At 33.7% G+C, this 22,510-nt stretch overlaps 1 protein-coding gene and 1 pseudogene across 1 annotated transcript in view; one reads left to right on the forward strand and one right to left on the reverse strand.

The window, feature by feature from the left end:
- Positions 1-22,510, reverse strand: part of LOC136835832 (diuretic hormone receptor-like) — a 192,675-nt pseudogene that overhangs the window by 105,151 nt on the left and 65,014 nt on the right.
- barc (RRM1_TatSF1_like and RRM2_TatSF1_like domain-containing protein barc) overlaps positions 17,396-22,510 on the forward strand; it is a 364,827-nt gene continuing 359,712 nt past the window's right edge. The window contains exon 1 of the mRNA XM_067098896.1: positions 17,396-17,445. The gene's annotated coding sequence lies outside the window, so the exon portion shown is untranslated. The remainder of the gene's footprint in view (positions 17,446-22,510) is intronic.

The following is a 22,510-nucleotide window of genomic DNA, read 5'->3' on the forward strand; positions in this document are numbered from 1 at the left end:
AACCCTCATACTATTTCTGCCTTTTCCTACATTTTTTACCTCTTCAGGTCTTCTTATGCCACATAAACTACCTAAACAGTTCATCACAATAGTTTCAAACTTTTTCCTTTATTTTACCCAACATCCAAACTTCATACAAATCAAGTGCTTCCTTTTACCTTTACAACCTTACTCCTGTTCTCAGTTACTGCGAACTTTCTTCTCTTGGGAACAGTTTACACACTTTCACTGTTTTCTCCACTTTGTCATCGCTGTCCATAATCAGTACTCTATAATCTGCAAGAGTAGTCATTTCATACCCTATTCATGACCTGTTTTCTTATCCAATAACATTGCGCCAATGTGGCTTGTCTTTTCTTTGGCTACTACTTTGGCTACTAGCATCACATGGGCATAATACGGCATTATTTCAGCTTAATTTCACACCAAACTATTCTTTTTCTCGTCTACATATTCTCCCACCCATCGCCTTTCATTCATAAATTTAATTTCTCCCGACGCTTATTTCCAATACAGCGTGAACACCTTTTACAGTATTTCTTTGTAAATTCCATCCTAGGGTATTTTTTAGGCCCACTTTATGCCTCACACAGCTTTTCTTCTTTACTTTTAATCCTCTCACATAACTATTTCTTAACTAGCACCCCGATCCAAATACCCACTTCCATGTCTAAATCCTCATGGTTCTCTAATCAATCTTTCTGTCACGTCTCTTACTTTCTCAATCAAAATTCTGCCACACACCTTCCTTAGTATACTAAGTAATAGGAGGCACCCATAACGTTTAGTATCTTCTGTCACCCAGTCGTTCAAAATTTTAAAGATATTTCATGATATTTGATATATCTGAATAAGGCATTCTATGTAGCTCATTTTTAGACGCTTCAATGGAAATTTGACGACTCTTCTCAAACTCCCGTCTAAGTATTCAACCACAACCTCTTCCATAATTTCAAAGAACTCTTTTTTTTTGAGCCAGAGACACCGAGTTTATCAGTTCACATTTTAAAACTATATTTTGTTGTATGAATGAATGATTTATGCTCCTTAGAATCTACATGTTACTAACTGATTTTATCCTGGTAGAAAATGATTGGATCTTATGAGAGAGAGAGAGAGAGAGAGAGAGAGAGAGAGAGAGAGAGAGAGAGAGAGAGAGAGAGAGAGAGAGAGAGAGAGAGAGATGTATTCAGAACAGGTGCATAAAAGACATGAGTACAGAAAAAGCGGGTTATATCGAAATAAATAAAAGAAATGCCGTCTGATTTAGAGAGAGAGAGAGAGAGAGAGATTTATAAAAGTAGTTGGGTAGTAGGGAATTTTTTCATAGAAACCTGATTTGTCTGGATTGAATGGACTGAAATGGAGAGAGAGAGAGAGAGATTTTAAGGAGGTATAGTTGGGTAGTAGAGAATTTTTCATAGAAACCTGATTTAGTCTGATTGAATGGACTGAATGGGGAGAGAGAGAGAGAGAGAGAGAGAGAGAGAGAGAGAGAGAGAGAGAGAGAGAGAGAGAGATTTTAAGGAGGTATAGTTGGGTAACAAAGGATTTTTCATAGAAACCTGATTTAGTCTGATTGAATGGACTGAATGGAGAGAGAGAGAGATTTTAAGGAGGTGTAGTTGGGTAACAAAGGATTTTTCATAGAAACCTGATTTAGTCTGACTGAACGGACTGAATGGAGAGAGAGAGAGAGAGAGAGAGAGAGAGAGAGAGAGAGAGAGAGATGTAGTTGAATGGCGGCTGGAGTAAGGCTTGCTCTTCGTCTGTGGCATCAAAGAGTTGCCACTCACTAAAAGCTTTAAATTCTTAAGGGGTGCGATAAAGGGATTATCTAGAGCCTCCGAGAGGAAGGTAAGTGGCAAAAGGAAGTGAATGAAGTTGAGGCTGAAAATAGACTAACTTCGGTGCTCGGAGGGAGAAAAATAATTTTGGATTTAAGTAAAATGAGAGCAAAGTGAAATGATTAATTTTGAATGGAACATGATACCTCAATACTGAATAATGTAAAATGCCCATTTGTAGAAAATGCTCGGAAGGAGGAAAATAATTTTCGATTTAGATACAGTGAAATCAATGTGAGGTGATTATTTTTTATGCTATCATGATACCTCTGAACTGACTACTGTGAAATGCCCATTTGTGAAAAATCCTCGGAGGGAGGAAAATCATTTTGGTTTTATATAAAATGGAAGCAAAGTGAAAGGATTAGTTTTCTTCCGAATATGATACTTCAAAACCGATTACTGTAAAATGTCCATTTGTGGAAAATAAGTGTATACACATTTGCCGACCCCCAGTCTGTACACAAAACGAGAGATAATCTCCTTGTATACCGTTCTCTCTTGTAAAACAATTTCAACATGAATTTATACCTCAAAAATGATTACTGCAAAATGTCCGGTTTTTGGAAAATGAGAGTGAATATATATTTGCCGACTCAAAGCCTGGACGCAAGGCAAGAGATGATCTGATTGTAAAACGCTTTTTCCTTTAAAGGACTGCAGCATGTCTTAGTGGTATGTTGTATGCAGGTCTGGGTCATAATGAGACCTGTAAGTGTACTAATTACGTAAACTGGGAGAAATTGGGTTGGACTAGAAATCAGTTAAAGAAAGACTCAAAATAAGCATTTATATAATTTTGTTTGTCGTTTATTTTACAATATTAGATGATAATTATTAATTAATCGAGGCTTTGATAATGTAATTTATAAAAAAACCGGCTGTATGGAAAGCCGGTTAAAATTGTAGTATGTCCATAAAATGCATCATGATCATAAATAAAATAAAAACGACAGTAGTCAACTCATCCAGATAGTAAGTCATATATACTCGTATACACACACATCCATTATTATATGTTTAGACATATATAAAATGTACATTTATATATTTATATATATATATATTTATATATTTATATATATATATATATATATATATATATATATATATAAATATAAATATATATATACATTTATATATATATATATAGAGAGAGAGAGAGAGAGAGAGAGAGAGAGAGAGAGAGAGAGAGAGAGAGAGAGAGAGAGAGAGAGGAAAATCGTAAATGAAACTTTTGTAAGCATTAGCTTATTTCATCCCGAATTAATAATGCGGTCTTATGTAAAGTCCATCAGTATCTTGGTAATTTCACTAAATTTGATCCTGACGTCTCATTACTGTTTTCCAATATCATTAGATGGTCGCGCATGTTCCCAGCAACCGCAAGAGGCGACTCTCCCTATTCAAACCATCTTCCATAGATCCGGTTTTTCAGGATACAGTGAGACTTCTCTTTAAAAATATAGAATATTGAAGAACAGCAGTTTTGACTCCATAATACCTAATAGTGTCGTGGGTGTCAGACGCTTAGTTGATCTTTCTATTCCACATACTACAAAGCTTTGGCATTCTCCTCGTGCTTCAACTTACCCTTCCTTCTATACTCTTCCTTCCTATTGTAGGATTGTCTCATTCCTCGTGGATTAATCTTCATTCTTTTTCACTCATCCTCTTCATGCTGGACATTTGTGTTGGTTGTCCCGGTGACTTGTTTATTCTAAAAGATGTATTTTTGTAATTAAAATGACTAATGAAATGATGGTTTTAAAATGAATAACCTCAGTCTAACAATTTTACCTTCTGTACATTAATATTCTTTTCTACAAAAGCATGCGTAAGAAGGCAAATACTTTTTTTTTTTATTTAGGCTTTATGCGAATTCATGAGCAACATGAGTAATAAAGATGATAACTCAGATCATACTATTTTGAAGAGTAAAAGCAATGAAAGGTTTTTATTTTGGAGCTCAGTAGTAATATGTGCTGAAATGTTTGTTACCCTTTTTGCTCAAATCCCTCTGTCACCACTATAAAACAGTATTTTTTACGTTTCTCCAAGTCAGGACGTTCAAATATCAGACTGAATTTTCATTTCAGCATTTTGTGAACAGATATTACCCTTCTGAACTTTCACGCTGCATATTCTGAACTGCTGTTATGGTAGAAATTTTAGTCCCATATTTGTTTTAACTGCAGTTATCTCGGAATTTTCAGTCCTCATATTCTGAATCTGGGTAATCTTTGAATTTTCAGTCATGCCGTTTGGGAATTTTGTTATGTATGAATTTTCATTTCTGCATGTTTTAAACTGGAGTTTGCTCAATTTTTAATTCTGCTTTCCTAAACTGGTGTGATCTGTAAATTTTCGAATAATTTATTTTCCGAACTGGTGTTGTATCTGGGTAATCAATTGGGCCTTTTATGAAGTTGTGTAATCTCTGTATTTTCTAGTGTGAAATTTTCTTAGCTAGTCTGAATTTTAAACCATGAGTTTAATAATGAATTTTCGATCCTGCATTTTCTGAACTTGTGTTATCGTTACGCTGTTCAGTTCTGTATTCTTTGGAGATTCTATTTGCAACTTTTTTCATTGTGTTATAACTGCTTTTGTCTCTGAAGTTTCAGTCTTGCATTTACCGAACTTCAGATATTCATGAATTGTCAGTCCTGCATTTTTGAAGTAGAACCAGCTTTGAATTTGTACCCAGCAAATTCTGAACTTATGTTACCTTTAAGTTTTTATTCTTGCAGTTTCTGAGTTGGTGTTTCTCTGAATTTTTAATCCTGCGGCTTTCTAAACTTTGGTAATCTCTTAATTTATATAGCTACTGAGATTATCAACTGAATATTCAACACTGCATTTTCTAAACTGAATTTATCTCTGAATGTTGATTTCAATTTCTGTTTTTCTAAAACGGGAAATATCTTTGATATTTTTTTTTTATTTATGCATTTTCTAAACTGCACATATCCCGGATTTTTACTTTTCATTCCTGCATTTTTTTTAATTTGCGCCATCACTGAATTTTCAGTTCTCTTCTCTGAACTACTCCTAACTCTTGATTTCTAATTAAGCATATTCTGAAGTTCTTCTTTTATATCTGAATTTTCAATCATACCTTTTCTGAACTGCTGCTATATCTCCATTTCAATATACATTTTCTGAAGTGTACTTATTTATGTATTTTAACCGGTACTTTCTATAATGAACAGGAATAGTCTCTTGAGTTTCCAGTCCGGAATTTTCTGAGGAGGTATTGCGTACATTGAACTATTTCTGTGAATTGATGCTGACAAATAGTTGCGTGGCGGAGCTTCAGAAGAGGTGCTTAGGATAAAAATTATATATTACTACTATATCAAAATATACGACTTTCTTACAACCTCATTCAGAAATGAAGGAATGAATAAATTGCTCCATCAAGTTTAGTACTCATGGTCTGCTCAAAAAATACTAATCTTAAGTATATGTATGCATTCAGAGCTGCGGCCGATAATCACTCACCGATTCAATAAAAAATAAAAATTTCCAGAAACTTATGAAAAAATTATGTTCGAGACTAACGAGCAGCATTCCTCAGAATCTTTAATAAGTTATTTCATGAGGAATTGAAACCAGAGAGCACTGAAAATGTCATAAGCATTTTATTATAACTCCAAGCCTGTTATTTTGCAGATATCTATTCCTAGGAAGAGGTCATCCAGCAGAAGGGTTGTTTTATTGTTGCAACAGAAAAAATAATGACCTGTTGAACAGATGGCAATACTTGACGAACGTGCACTTGAACTCAGTCTCAATATATATTCGCAAAAAAGAGTGAAAGCAGACCATTTAGTCCATTTTATTGGGGAAGGGGGTTAGTGTGGGTGAGTGTGGAGCAGGGTCTTTATCCTGGTCGCAAAAACTGCATTGACCTGGAAACTTACGTCCTCCGTATGGAGTTGTCCCGATGTCGGATAATATTAAATCAGTCAATTAATTCTCTATCAAGGCCCTATTTTGTTCCCGATTTCGAAAAGGACGAAATCCTGAGAAGTTATGAGAACTGCGCTTTGTTATCAATAAATATTATTCGAGATAATTCCACTCTTAGATTGATCGACATTGCCGTACTCAGCTCACTGGAGCATTGCTCCTAGTAAACTGGGAAAATGTGATAGCAGTTAATTCAGTAGTTTTTCAGGGCCGAAATGTGAACTTATTTTTTGCCTTAACGGGGGGAGGAGTGAAGCACGGCAGTCACATAGTTGGTAATTTGGAAATTTTTTCCTCATCATTGCTTTAGGGTACTTTCAAATCAGGTTCTATTCAGGAAATTGTCTTAGATAATAGAGGTCATTTAAAGTCCGGAGAGGAATAAGAATGATATGAGCAGTAACAATATATCTTATAGATTGGTACAGAGTATTTTGATATAAACATGTAATTTTTTGTGCCCTATAAAGTTCAGTATTATTTTTCCATCATACCTTATTCATGTATACTTCAAGATGGCCTTTCAGTTGGAAAGCTGCTGATAATCTGTAGATTTCATGAACATTAGCATTTTGAAATGTTTTTAATGCTTCCATTTTAGACATACTTATCTAAACTCTTTCCAGCTGGTTCAAGTCTGAAAGTGCTTGAAGAATACAAAAAAAATACTTTAAAGCTTACAGTTTTAGCGAAATTTACAATGTGAGACATATTGTGATGACGTAACAAAAGGCATATATTCCAGAACCCTTCGTCTGTCGCAACAACTTTTCTCCCTACCACTTCCTTTTCTTGTTTTCTTTGGCCAGGGACTCAGAAATCCCTTATACAAAAGCATAAAAGATCCTGCGGTATCAAAAAGTTATACACAAAAATGCAATATGAAAAATCCTAAACACTGTAATTCTCTGGCATGAATTCGTTAGAGAATGGAAGATCCCTTTTCCTTTTCGAAAAAAGTAGAGTGAATGGTTGGTAAAAAGGGTGAGTGTGTTATAAAAGAAAAAATTCAGTGATGGATACTGAGTGGGGAAATTTTCTTTACGTTGTCCATTTATCCTCGTGTGATTTAAGACTGCATGTTGAAGCTGGACATTAATCAACCTCCCTGGAGGGATGCCTCTAAAGGAATTCCTAAAAATGAGCTGCGTTAGATGGTGTGTTTTCAACAGTGCCTCGTTTTCTGTTGATTACCTCGATCGAAATTAAGAATTATATTAGCGCTGGAGTCTCGGTTGCTGATAACGACGTCTTAGACAGTAGACTTCATCTAGATTAAGAAAAATGTATAACTTGTAATTCCTCTTGGAACTGAACATCACCGCAGGATTAAATGATAGCTGTCTAATCTCAGTTTTTAGAAAACAGTTTGATTTCCACTTATTGCTTTTCAACCAACATTGGATAATGAATTAGTCACATAATTTATCTATGTTGCTTTTAAAAAGATACCGTAATAATGAAACAATAAAACCAGTGGTTTCTTGCCCAGATAACTCTCTGGAGAAATTGACTACGGGTCTTCCATAGTTTCTGGGTGGACTCCTGTAAGATTTCCGTTTAGTTTCCATTTACTTCTTTTTAAATTTTGTACATCTGTTCAGGCATTGTCTAGATAATTGGCATTTGGATACAAAACATAATCTTCGGATGTCAATAAGTTCCTGAAATTAACCTTTAGTTTTGTAAATATATGAGGAACAAAGAATTCATTGGAGTCATTATTCCACATGTAAACTTCACCAATTGAAGTTTAGTGATTTTTATTAGCAACAAAAGCAGAAACAACGAAGAAGAACGATAAAGGAAGAATCCTGCCTTCCGGACGCTCTGACAATCTGTCAAAATCTGGAGCTAAAAATAAAGGTCCCAGAAATGAGTAGCCTCATTTTTTCCCAGATGAGAGAGTGACGCTAAACAAAAGGGACGTTGAGTGATGGTGCCTTCCTTTTGTGCGTCCATCTCCATTATACAAGCAGTTATAGGCTCGCATTCACCCACCACTAGTATCATCGGAGTCTCTCTCTCTCTCTCTCTCTCTCTCTCGATATATTAACAAGAAGTTTTGGTCCCTCATGGGCCGTCAAGTTTCTCTCTTTATTACTACAAGGCTGTCATGCTGTTATAGTTTTCTTTCTTTCTGGCCTGGATTAGACGCTAGGTAAAGATACTGTTTATATATTTATATATATATATATATATATATATATATATATATATATATATATATATATATATATATTATATATATATGTGTGTATGTATGTATATATATATATAATATATATATATATATATATATATATATATATATATATATATATATATATATATATATATATTACACGTTTGATTTTAAATTACGAAAAGGTGAAAACGTGACGATTATGCGAAAAAGTTACAGCCACGAAGGAAAAGTGAAACAACTGAGATGCTAAATACTTTCGAACTGTTACCATATCTTGGTAATAAGACAAAAGCACTTAACATCTCAATTGTTTAACTTTTCCTTCGTGGCTTTAATTTTTTTAGCATATATTTAAATATACATATATATATTGTGTATATAAATATATACATACATATATATATCTATATATGTATATATAAAAATATATATACGTACATATAGACATATGTGTGTTTGCGTGTCTGTGTGTACAGTATGTCATGGCCACTGCGTCGGAAATAATGGTCTCCTGTGCATTGAATGTTAAAAGCAGACTGAAAGCATGACAGCTAGTTTGATGTATTTAAAAGGTATTGCAGGCGTTTACAGTTTTTCTTTAGATTTTGGACCCTACACTGACGTCATTCTGAAACAACTATTTCAGTAACAAAAAATCCGGTTTTATGCTAAGATGCTTACCATTGAGAAATAAACTTATGACATGCAATATTAAATACTAAATCCAGTGTAATCATCTGTTGTATTTATGTGATACATTTACAGCAATACAAGTGAATCCCCATTCTTAAATGCTAAAATTTGACGTCAAACATAACAATGACGTCATTGAAAGTGTTCATAACTTATTGAAAACCTTTTAAAACACAATATTATACCAGTCAATCTCAGTGCAACGTCGACTTGTCGTTAAATCTCTCTCTCTCTCTCTCTCTCTCTCTCTCTCTCTCTCTCTCTCTCTCTCTCTCTCTCTCTCTCGTCGCTTGTTTCAAGATATCCCCTTTTGTTATCCAGTATTGTTCACCATCGAATCACGGCCAATACAATCAAGAATCGAAGAGACAAAACTGAGGAGATATACATTCATCTGCCAGACTTCTAAACCAGAGAAAACGAGAGCAAAAATTCTGTCAGCTTCGTTGGAGAAAACTATCTGATAAAGAAGGGATCAATGCAGTATGGAGATACTGAATGTTTTTGGGTCTTGCATGTAGATTTCAAGATGAATCGGCGGACACATCCTTGATTACAGGTTAATCTTCCATAACTCTTCTTTATCAGTCTATTGGCTCTTTAAAGAACAAGGCCGAGTTATGAAAAAGTCTTTGAATAAGCCACTACTGCAGCTGTTGTTTCACAATTAAAAAAGAAAGTTGGGCAGGAGTATGACAGACTTGTTTTTCGAAGAAGGTTATAAATAGGTCAGGTACTGCTTTACTATAAAATTATGTATGTTGGGCAATGACTGGCTTGAAGTCAACACATACAAAGTAGGGCAAAATAAGACTAAATATATAGGGAGTCTTCTATAAAGCAGATGACAGTGTAGGAAGAGTGAGAATTTAGAGACAGTGGAATAATGTAGATATGATAACATTTGACGTACGTTATTTGAGCTTCCGGGTAGAATGGCAGTGAAAGATTGAGAAATCCTGCTCTTGCCAGTCCAGTACAAAAGGTTCTGACAAATTCATCTTAGATGACAGTCATAGTATCCATTAAAATGATTAATATCAATGAGTTTACATAAGTGATAATGCTTGAATAGTTCTGAACATGAATGATATGATCACAGCGTGTTTAATCTGCTAGAAAGGCATTGAATGGCTGCATGTTATATGAATAGTAATTACAAATGGAACCTAAAGTTTTTGATTGTAGAAAACATTGTGCAACATAGTTCATGAAGACTAACCTTAGAAGCTAATGTCACCACAGAAAAAACCTTCATAACATGGCGTCCACTATGTTAGTACCGAAGATTAATGAACGCATCAAGCATTATACACTCATAAAATGAAGGACTGGGGGCACATTATCAAAATTCCAAAAGAGAACAAGAAAAATCTGTCACTAATTTGAGTGTGTCCATCATAACGTATAGTAAATAGGTTACCACAAATCTCATTGGCAAGTGCCGTGCGCCACAGTTATCTGAAAGTGGAAATTTGTTGCAATATGGCGACGAGTTGAACCCCTTCTTTCAGTTGGATCCTTCCTCTTGATTCATCAGCAGATAGTTTACAAAAATAGACAGTGGTGAGAGCTATCGGGAAACTCTGGGACTAGAAGCTAAGCTTGCAAATTTTGTTTCCAGATGCAGCAAACTTCTGGACTTTACATATCGCCATTTGTGGCAAAAGGCTAGCTAGTTCATTTTGTACAGGCATTGTTAGTTTTCTATAGAGAACACCAACTACTGGTGATATTCATTGGATAGCAATAAAATCTACCTGTGAATCAGTTGTACTAGCTTAGGAGTTTGTTGTCAGAATCTCAAGTTGCGCAGTTCCCCAACTGATATGTTATTCACGGCCTCACTGCAGTGTAACTACTCGAGAGTGTTTCTGTTGTGGAGTATGGCATGGGTGACTGGGAGTTACATTGACGGAATGCACATAACTGAGACCCTGAATGAGCCTTTTCATCAAATAAAAAAATTGAAGATAATGACAGTCCTATTGAAGATAATGACAGTCCCATCTATCAAATGCAACTCCTGATGCACTTAATCAGTTTGTGTGTCCGCTGTACAAACCTAAAGAGCTCTCTTTTAGGAAGTTGTTTGATCTCAGATGGTCTTTGTTTTCTCAAAAACACGCTAAGGGGACTGGCTACCACCAACAGTTGGCACGTCAGTACATCACATAACGTCGACAACACATCGTTGCGAGATTATGGGAGACATCAAAGGTTTCATTATCACGATAATCCCTCCCACCAGTCACCAACTTCTGGTGGACCATATAAATGAAGGATTAGCCCCTTGAATTTTTAGAGCTCCCGGCTGTAGAAATTTTACATTTACGAGCAAGGTGCTCGTGTAAAAATGAATGTAGTAATGGTAAATGTGCATCTAAATAGAAAAGAGACCTCTACAGAGCTCTTCGGATGTCTGAAATCATGTCAAGTTCGCCCCGTCATACAAATGTTGTAGACTTAGTCAATGTAAATGATGGTTTAGGCCATGACTGTGGAAATGAAATATAAGCATTTTTTTTTAACGAAACTTAATTCCCTATGCTGCGGCAGACATATTAGAATGAACAGACTGTGATTCCTTCTTGATATACGACTGCTTTATCAACGAGTTCGTAAGTTATGACTGCAATGCCTCAACTGTAGTTTTAAAAACTGCAGAATCATAGCATCTTCCCAGCCAGGAAATTATCTTCAGTAAGTTCTAAATGTACAATTAGGCCACTGTAAAGTTAATATTACATATGACGTCAGGACACTGAAGTAAATCCTACTAGATGATTATACTGTTAACATTTGTGTATTAAAGGAATGCAAAGTATCGACATTTGTCACCCAAAAATATGCTGTTAACGCAATAACATTATCAGGAATAGCAACACATAAAAAGATCAGGTATGCGAATGCTCATTGATAACATCGCAAACTGCAAAAAGTGAAGTAATTATGTCAGACGTATCATTTTGCTTTTTTCATTCCGTGTTCTGATTCACATAGTATCCTTGACTGTGTAATTACTTCTATGTATTTGAGAAAATGTGTTGTTTCCTTGCTCACCCTGCCATAATTCCATTAAACTCTCTCTCTCTCTCTCTCTCTCTCTCTCTCTCTCTCTCTCTCTCTCTCTCTCTCTCTCTCTCTCTCTATATATATATATATATATATATATATATATATATATATATATATATATATATATATATATATATATATATATATATATATATATATATATTTTTTTTTTTTTTTTTTTTTTTTTTCTCGAATACAGTTTTTTTAAAGTCTAATGCAAAAGTTTATCTTATATTCTTTGCTAAATACTGCCAGTAATCCTCTAATTTTTTCTACCAAAAATTAATATTTTGATGGCAGGATAGTTTTCTAGTTAGGCACATCATTTATTAAGCTTTTTTTGTGCCGTTAATTTATAACCATGTTATGCCAACAAAATCAGAAGTTTCTGGGTATGCATGAAGCACTGAATGAATAAATGGCTCCATCGATCATAGATGCTTATGATGCACGGATAACTACCCCCGTCAGACATGCCTCCCTACCCTGCACATATTCCACTTCTTTTCACCAACACGCCAGCTCCCCCTGACCTTCTACCTCCATAGTTATTGGTCGAGGGAAGTTTCTCCTCAGCCATCTATTGTGTAATGGGTATCTATAATGAAATGCTGTCATCACGTGGCAATCACCTTGAAATCCATGTGGTTCTACAGCATGACAGTGTATTTGTTTTGCTGCTTCGTAAAGGTCAAGTTAAGCACCACTAAATTCCTCCATGTGATTCTTATTAGGTCATCTTTTTTTATTGGTAAATAAAGACACTCAACTCAGATGTTCCTATCTGTCTCGTCGTGTGCTTAGACGCCCTAAATCTCATTCTTCAATTTTGCTCCTGTGCGTCTAACTTTATCGCCATTTTTCTTCCAGTTATTCTACATTCACTCATTTGACATTTAGTCTTAATCCTCTTCTAACCCTTGCTTAATCTTGTGTCTTTATTGCACAGCAAATGCACATGCTTCACTCCCACACATAATGCTTGCTTTAGCATCGCCATTATTGTTTTAACGCCATTCCCCTAGCGTTTTATCTCCCCTCAAGATTATCTGCAGTTCTTGCAGCTGCTTTTAATTTATGCTTTTTACACGCCATTGACATCTCCTCATTTCTGAAGATTCGAGGAAAAGCAATTAATTTGGTATTTAACGCTACATTATTATTTTTGCCATCAGTATTAAGTCACAAATCTGTCATTTTCGCTCGCATGACCGCCCTTTCCGTATCAGTGCACCCTTCAGGAAATTATAGATTTTTCGGCTTTCTCCGTAAGTGAGCATATTGTTATAAAGGTTATGTTCATTAAAATCTTTATTAAATATAAGTACAGAATAAAAAAAAAAGTTGAAGATGATATTGGAATCGGCGATGATCACAGTGATATACAGTTTTAATTTTAAAAAGTGAAATTTGCAGTATGATTCCTTTAGATTTGCTAAAATCCTCCGTAGATATGTGTGAAACAACATAAATCTACTGTACATTCATTTTTCTGACTCTTTTGTCCTCTACCTTTCTTCATTTTCCCGTTTATTCGATAGAGAGCTATTAGGAAAATGGTGATTGAAGACTATATGTGATAAACAGTTCATTCTTTTTCGAAACTCTTGTTTAAGGTCCACCTTTTCACATTTCACAAAGAAAAAAGTCACTTTCTCGTCTAAATGTTTAACACACGCTTTGCTTCGAACATGAAAATTTTTAATAATTCTAGAAACGTATAGATATCTCCTTAATATCCTCCGCATTGTATCTTAAGTTTTTTGTAAGTTCTCCTGTACCGTATACAGTTGATTCCTTAATTTCTAGGCTTTTCACATAAGTGTTTCATGATAAACACTTGAGCTGTATACTCCTCTCTTTCTGAACCCACAGTCCTCTTCCCAAATTAATTCTTCAGTCATCTGTCGTAATCAGAGTCCTGTGATATATCTTCCTTCCATGATGTACTGAGTGATGCCCGTGTAATTTTTTCAGTCGCCTTTATTCCCTTTTCTACATACTGAAACAACTATTCCCCTTACCCATTCCTTTGGAAACGTTCCTTCGTCCAGGTGTTCCCTACGAAGTATAACCTTCTGTTCATTCACGTTGTCATTATCGTACCACAGCATCTCACTTTTAATCCCAGCACCTCCATGTGTCTTTTTTCTCAGACTCTTAATTGCCATCCTTGCATCCTCGGCAGTTGTATCCACAAGCATATACAAACTTTCACTAACTCTTTCCATTCATATCTTAGTCTGTTCTGCCTGTCTTCTGTATTCCACCTTCAAAATACTCCATTGACACTCGACTGACATGCGATTCAGAGAATATTTCTCTTTTCATATCTTATATTCTACCACTCAGTTGATCCTTGATTCTTTTGTCTACATTTACTTCCTTATGAAATAGCTTATAATGCGTAAAGGTATTGCTCACCCCTCATCGTTATTGCCTGGATTCTTTTTGTCTCTCACTATCTTTTTGTCTATACTACCCGTCCTCCTTTATAGCTGTACATGATCATCTCGTCTGGCATCATTAAGATTCTCTTTTTCATATTCCAGTTCTCCATGTCTCTGTATGCCCAAAAATACTACCTACTGCGCATGTAACTTAATCATGGAATTTTACAAACTCATCGTTCACACCTTCTACCTCCATACTTTTAATTCTGCCTCAGACTCATCCACTGCCTTTATACACTCTTATCACTTTCTTATCAAATTACACACACAGTTACATAATTCATTATATATATATATATATATATATATATATATATATATATATATATATATATATATATATATATATATATATATATATATATATATATATATATATATATACATACATATATTTACGTATTTGTTTAAATATATATTTGTGGCAGCGTTAACGTTCCTAATCTCATCATGTGCTTTGGATAAGGTAAGTAGCTCCGTGCCTTCATAACTGGGTGCCTATGTCAGTAAAAACGACATAATGGATTTCTTAGGAAACCTGGCCCATGGCTTCCCACCTTAAGCCTTTAGCGGTACCTTCCCCCTACCCCCTCCCCACCTCTGCCCAATGAATCGAGTATGTGTACGTTCATATGTATGTATATTTGTATATCAACGGTTACGCCATTCTACTTTTGTGGCGTTTACTTTTCATCGATATAAAAATACATTTTTTAGTGAAAGCTATGTTTCCCTGTGGCTTTTGCATTTTTACCGTGCACAATACAATGTTATATCTCAACCTGAAAAAAGTATTCCTTTTTGGAAATTTTATTGATAATTTGAGCGTGTTGTTATTTATCAAATATCTCCCTTTATGGAATAAATGATTAGCGTGTTGAACTGTGCATGCATCATATTTGCATGGTGTAATATGAAGCATAAGATGAAGATAAAAATAATTTTAAAAAGGCCGACATAAAGTTAAAACAGTCAAAATCTTTCAGTAACATGGTAATTTTCAACGATAAAAAAAATATCTACTCCAAAGCCTTTAGTGACCATCGAATTATCGAAGTTCTTATTAAAAAAAAAGTGCAGATTCATATCCGCTCAATGCCCATTTGTTTAGAAATTCCTGATGCAGTAATATAAAAATGAATACTGCGTGTTTCGCTTCGGCGACCAAAAGCATTTTCCGGATGCTGGGGAGGTCAGTGAACCAAGGACACGATCCTTTATTCACAAAGAAGTAATTCGATCATAAGTGCCCTTGATGGTCGAAATGAAGTTAGTCCTTGTCAACTTTTGACTACAAGGGAGAGTCAGACTGACCCAGTTGTCATGGAAATTTGATGCTCAAATGGAAGTATAATTCTCCTCTATCTTACAAAGGTTCGCGTGTGCCACATCTAGAGTAGTTTTTCAAATTTATTCTTTCATTATTTTCAATTTTTTCCTTGTAGATCGTATGAAAAATTTTTTTAATAGACCCAAGCTAAAATATGTTGCTAAATTAATTTGCTCTACTTATAGATTCCTCAAGCTGTCATTTGTCAGTCATTTATTCGTTTTTAATTTAACCCTTTTTTTTATTTTGATACAAAGTGTTATCATGAAAATTGATCTGTTAAAAATCAAAATTCTTTACAACATGCAACTACCTTGAACAGTTTACAGCTCAGATAAGATTTTGTGAATGATAGAAGAAGTTATAAAGACCTCGATTCCTTTTCAATAGGAAGTTGCTATTTTGATGGAAATCATAACACTACCCAAATTCTAACAAGGTAAACCTACCTCTACCTTGACCTAACCCAGCCTAGTGTGAATCTTCCTACATGACTTCGGGACCTCACCCATCTGGGCTACTGTCTTTAAAACAGCCATTATCTTTTTCTTTTTACTTTCAGTGTTTCGTTGGTTATATAAACGTACAATTTTATTGAGGATTTTCATGTGATTTACGTAATATAAGCGATCCCGTATCATCTGCCGCATTTGGTGACCTCAAAAACAAAATATTTTTATCATATAAAAATGAATCCACCTTGATACTTTTGTCAAATATAATTGGTATTCCAACCGTCGTCTGTGATAGCTCACTGTTTTAATGCCAATTATATTTGACAAAAATATCAAGGCGATTTTACTTTCATTTTATGAACATTTTGCTCATGCGTATTGATTGACTGACGGACTGATTGCGTGGATGATACCGTGAATTTGCGTCGCTGCATTCCGGTTTTCGAGGAATGAATATCAATGTTGTGACAGCTATTTGTCAGCAAAAATTACGAGGCTGCAACGCTTTCGCATCTCATGCCAGACAGAAAAAACAATTTTTTACAAATTACTTTGCTATTCTGAAAGTACTGAATATGAACACTAATTAGATTATGAAACCGCACATTCTTGCGCCATGAATTCAGCTGTATTCAGATAACAAAAGAATTTCTTTTTTGAAAACAAAAGACTTGTTTTGTAAAATGCAGGAATAGAGACTTGGATCGTATTCTGCTTAACTCAGTGCCTTTTTAAAACAAAGTATAAGCAAAAAAATGTGTTTTTCCCTTTTAGCTTCCATTTTAGTTTTATTTTTTGAACCTTATTTGTAAAAAGATTTTTTTTCCGAGTATTTTTAATTGAATTTCGGGTCAGTTCCCTTTCCATTCGGCCATTACTTACCATGTCGTATTTCTAAAGGAATCGAAATAAGTTACCAAACTATCTTTTGACAATTTATTTCCGTCAACTTGAGAATCAAGTGAGTCGAATTGTCATCCCTTTTTAATTATATATAACAAGGCTTAAAAATATCTGATTTCGATATAAATAAAAGGAAGCAACCACACCAGTATGTATCGAAGGTTTCCAAGTGGGATTTCCAAATCAGCAAATAGAAACCAGAGACCCACTAGGGAAGGTGATCGGCAGAGGTATAGATACCCGAAACCCTTCATACCGGAGGTTGGAAACTGAAACCTCCATGGCGCAATGCATGTTCCTGGTATTTGTCGCTGCATAATCTCTCACGCATTCTAAAGTGCAGGCATGACTGCATGTAAATACTGATATCGTTATATCCGTCTCTCAGATTTTTTAATAAGCTTTGCAGTATTGTTCTTCTTTTCTTTTCAGCGATGCATAGCGTAACTGCTTCAAATAAGGAAACGTAATTGTTTGATGAAGAAAGCTGCAGGCAGTCATTAACACATTATCGCAGACGGTAAGTACGTAACTCATAAATTGTTTTATTCTTTCACGCGTGTTTCCCTTGTTTAATAAACTTCACTTTTTGGTTATTTATTCGATACCTGGAATGAAGTTGCTGGTACTAGGACTCAGAACCCATATGTATATTACATATATATACATGTATATACTGTATACATATATATATATATATTTATATACAGTATATATATATATACACACATACATATACATATACATATATATATATGTATATGTATGTATGTGTATATATACACATACATATATATATACACATACGTGCATATATATACATATATATTTGTGTGTGTGTAGTGTAGTGTACTTTTGTGTCTGCGAAATTTTACACAAAGAAGAGAAAGTGTTCTACAGCCTAACTTTGCCCAAAGTTCCAGAAAAAGCTTTAAAACGAGTATTGATTTTAAAAGTGAACTTGATGACAGGCTTGATGGGGAAAGAGTTTCGTGGACGAAGTGAGTGTTCATATGGAAACAGTCATGAAGACATGGTGAATACCAGAAAAAACGTTTGTAGGTTCGTATATATGTATATATATACATATATATATATATATATATATATATATATATATATATATGTATGTATTTATGTATATATATATATATGTATATATGTATGTATGTATGTATGTATGTATCACATTGTAAATCACTTTTTCGCGTGATACACATGAACGTTACTGTAACTGCCAGATATATTAATATTTAGGTATGTCACGTTAAAAAGTGATTTGTTTTGTCATTTGTAACTGATTTTCTTATTTAATTACCAAACATTAGCAGTATGTGTATGTATATATACATTTATATATATAATATATATACGTTATATATAATATATATACATATATATACATATATATATATATGTATATATAAATTCCCGTTTCTCATCCTATCCATGAAGAGTGTATAATGAAAACTGGAACTGAACAACATCGATATATTGATGTTATAGATTTGTTGCAGTACATCAGTGCATCAGATCAGAATTGTCATTCATGAACCTTGATATATTTTTTGCTAATGCTTACTGGGGAAGTTCTTGGAACAACATATAAAGGGACATTTTTTATCGTAGCAGAGATTGTTTCAATACCGACATTTTTTTTTTAAGTGAATCATTATCCAAGACTTTAAAGTTACAGCACGCAAGATTCCAAAATGCTTCGATGATTTTTCACTTGCATTTGTTATCAAATCATAAATATTGTTATCTTAAAAGTTGTATTTTGGACGTAAAATAACAAAAGTAACATATAAATATATTTTTATAATATTCACTAAAGAGTGGGCCTATAACCATCGTTAAATTTTAAGAATTTTTGTTTTAAGGAAAAATATGAATATTGTATCAGCCTGTCCCGTAAATTTCTCATTAAAACATGAATATTTTGAGTGAAAAAAAAATCTACTTTTAACGCAATAATTACTAAGATAATAAAAGTATGGAGATTGTGTCATCTTAATTTTTTTTAGTTTTAACGGAAAACAACAAAGAATCTTATTCATTTTATCACTCGCATTTAGCGCCAGAAAATATATGTTTGCTGAAACGTTTTCAGTTTTAAAATGAATGAACACATGTTATCTTTTTGTTTTTACTAACGGCCTCACTAAAAATTATAAATATTTTGGTCATCCTAAAAGTTTTTACTCATAAAGAAAAGCAAGAGGAAGAGACATTTATTTCTTTTATATTTATTTTATATATGTTGGTCAGAAAGAACAACCAATTTCGATCGAACAAAGAAAGAGGCCGATCGCGTCTTTCCATTGCGGGTTATCGCCTCGCCAACCGACAACTTCACTTTAACCACTCCACCAACTTCATCACTTCACTTGACTTAAAATCAATCTCTACTGCCAGTCCGGCCACTTATCTTTTAATCCTGGCGGATTCTAATGGGAAAAAGGTTTTCTAAATACATTGTCTTCGCATGCCTTCGTGCGATTTTATTGGTTAATACTGTAAAGTTTAGTTGATATTTAGCCAAGAAAATACATTTCCTATAAACTGCGAAGACGACATGGACTTTCCTCTCACTGATACTCATATTTTTTCATTTAATAAAGACTCGCGTATTGTTACTAAGCAACGAATACTGCTTTCAATATTCCGGAAAAAAATATAAATCAGAAATTATATTATACCCGTGGACCTAATTAATAACGCTGAAGTGACTGCGTGAATAATGGCGTTTAAAAATATATTTGAAAATGGTCGCTAAAGCTGTTTTAATAAGCGCAAGGGAGTTTCAGAAAATATCATTATTATCAACTAATGGCGTGCGCTTTAATCTGCAAAACTGACAGAACTTACATAAATGCTCGTTTGAATTAGATACTCACGTGAAGAGAACATTATTAATTAAATCATGAAAAAATCTCTTTTTGCAGATCGATGAAGCTAAGTATTTGACCACTGATAGAAATCCTCATTGGTTTTCAGAATATTTTATCACTGATAGAAATCCTCATTAGTTTTCGTAGTATTTTATCTTTGATGAAATCCTCATTGGTTTTCAGAATATTTTATCACTGATAGAAATCCTCACTAGTTTTCACAGTATTTTATCTTTGATAGAAATCCTCATTGGTTTTCAGAATATTTTAGAACTGATAAAAATCCTCATTAGTTTTGAGTGTATTTTATCTCTCAAAGAAATCCTCATTGGTTTTCAGAATGTTTTATCACTGATAGAAATCTTCACTAATTTTCAGAGTATTTTATAACTGATAGAAATCCTCAATAGTTTTCAGAGTATTTTATCGCTGAAAGAAATCCTCATTAGTTTTCAGAATATATTATCACTGATAGAAATTCTCAGTAGTTTTCAGAATATTTTATCATTGATAGAAATCCTCACTGGTTTTCAGAGTATTTTATCACTGATAGAAGTCATCATTGGTTTTCAGAATATTTTATCACAGATAGAAATCCTAATTTTTTCAGAGTATTTTATCAACGATAGAAATCCTCATTAATTTTCAGAGTATTTTATCACTGATAGAAATCCTCATTAGTTTTCAGAGTATTTTATCAGTGCTAGAATTCCTCATTAGTTTTCAGAGTATTTTATCACTGATAGAAATCCTCAATAGTTTTTAGAGTATTTTATCACTGAAAGAAATCCTCAATAGTTTTCAGAGTATTTTATTACTGATAGAAATCCTCATTAGTTTTCAGAGTATTTTATCACTGAAAGAAATCCTCAATAGTTTTCAGAGTATTTTATCACTGAAAGAAATCCTCAATAGTTTTCAGAGTATTTTATTACTGATAAAAATCCTCATTAGTTTTCAGATTATTTTATCACTGACAGAAATCCTCAATAGTTTTTAGAGTATTTTATCACTGAAAGAAATCCTCAATAGTTTTCAGAGTATTTTATCACTGAAAGGAATCCTCAATAGTTTTCAGAGTATTTTATTACTGATAGAAATCCTCATTAGTTTTCAGAGTATGTTAATCACTGATAGAGATCCTCATTAGTTTTCTGAGCATTTTATCACTGAAAGAATTCCTCAATAGTTTTCAGAGTATTTTATCATCGATAGAAATCCTCATTGGTTTTCAGAGTATTTTCTCACTGATAAAGATCCTCACTAGTTTTCAGAGTATTTTATCACTGATAGAAATCCCTCATTGGTTTTCAGAATACTTTATCACTGATAGAAATCCTCAGTAGTTTTCAGAGTATTTCATCACTGATAGAAATCCTCACTGGCTTTCAGAGTATTTTATCACTGATAGAAATCCTCATTGGTTTTCAGAATATTTTGTCATTGATAGAAATCCTCAATAGTTTTCAGAGTATTTTATCACTGATAGAAATCCTCATTGGTTTTCAGAGTATTTTATCACTGATAAGAATCCTCATTAGTTTTCAGAATGTTTTATCACTGATAGAAATCCTCATTAGTTTTCAGAGTATTTTATCACCGATAGAAATCCTCAATAGTTTTCAGTGTATTTTATCACTGATAGAAATCCTCATTCGTTTTCAGAGTGTTTTATCACTGACAGAAATTCTCAATAGTTTTTAGAGTATTTTATCACTGATAGAAATCTTCATTATTTTTTACAGTATTTTATCACTGATAGAAATCCTCATTGGCTTTCAGAGTATTTTATCACTGATAGAAATCATCATTGGTTTTCAGAGTAGTTTATCACTGATAGAGATGCTCATTGGTTTTCATAGTATTTTATCAGTGATAGAGATCCTCATTAGTTTTCAGAGTATTTTATCACTGATAGAAATCCTCATTAATTTTCAGAGTATTTTATCAGTGATAGAGATCCTCATTCTTTTTCAGCCCTGTATCATTTTAATTTTTTCCAGTGTTCATTATTTTCATTTCAAAATAAAATAGAATGAAAATTAACATTATTCTGACCCGACGAATTTTTAGACAGGCTTCTGCAATGGAATTTCCTCGTGAAAATAAACCTTACTTGACTCATTACTTTCGTTTTCTAAGTCACTTTATGTAAGGATGCCATGTAACACGAGCATCACTGTTTCTTTACGGTCATCGCAAGTTTCGTCTAGGATTTTTCTGGCATGCGCGTTTGATTCACTGCCCTTTAAAATCAGTGACGTACATCGATCTGAATAATTATCGTACTGCATACAAATAATTCTTGACGGGAAAAGAGTCGCAGCAATTTGAGTAATTCCTTACATGAGAAATCGTATCAAACGCAAGTAAATCTTGCCGTTAGTAATATCAACAAACATTAAAATTTCCTAATAAAGAATCGTACCAAAAAGAAGTAAATCTTGCGTTTAATAAATCAGACAAAACATTAATAATTCTTTCAATGAAAAATCCTATTAAACGCAAGTTTTTCTGGACCTAAAAAAAAATACCAAACGAAAAGAGTTCTTGACAAGAAAAATCATGCTGTTGGTAAATAAAAAAAAAAAAAAGCATCAAACGCAAATAATTTTCGACATAAAAAAATAAGTCGAAACTGCAAATAATTCTTGACTCAAAAAATCGTCCCGAACGTAAAATATTCTGTAC

Source organism: Macrobrachium rosenbergii, chromosome 55 (genome assembly GCF_040412425.1).
Source record: "Macrobrachium rosenbergii isolate ZJJX-2024 chromosome 55, ASM4041242v1, whole genome shotgun sequence".
In the NCBI taxonomy this organism is placed as follows: Eukaryota; Metazoa; Arthropoda; class Malacostraca; order Decapoda; family Palaemonidae; genus Macrobrachium; species Macrobrachium rosenbergii.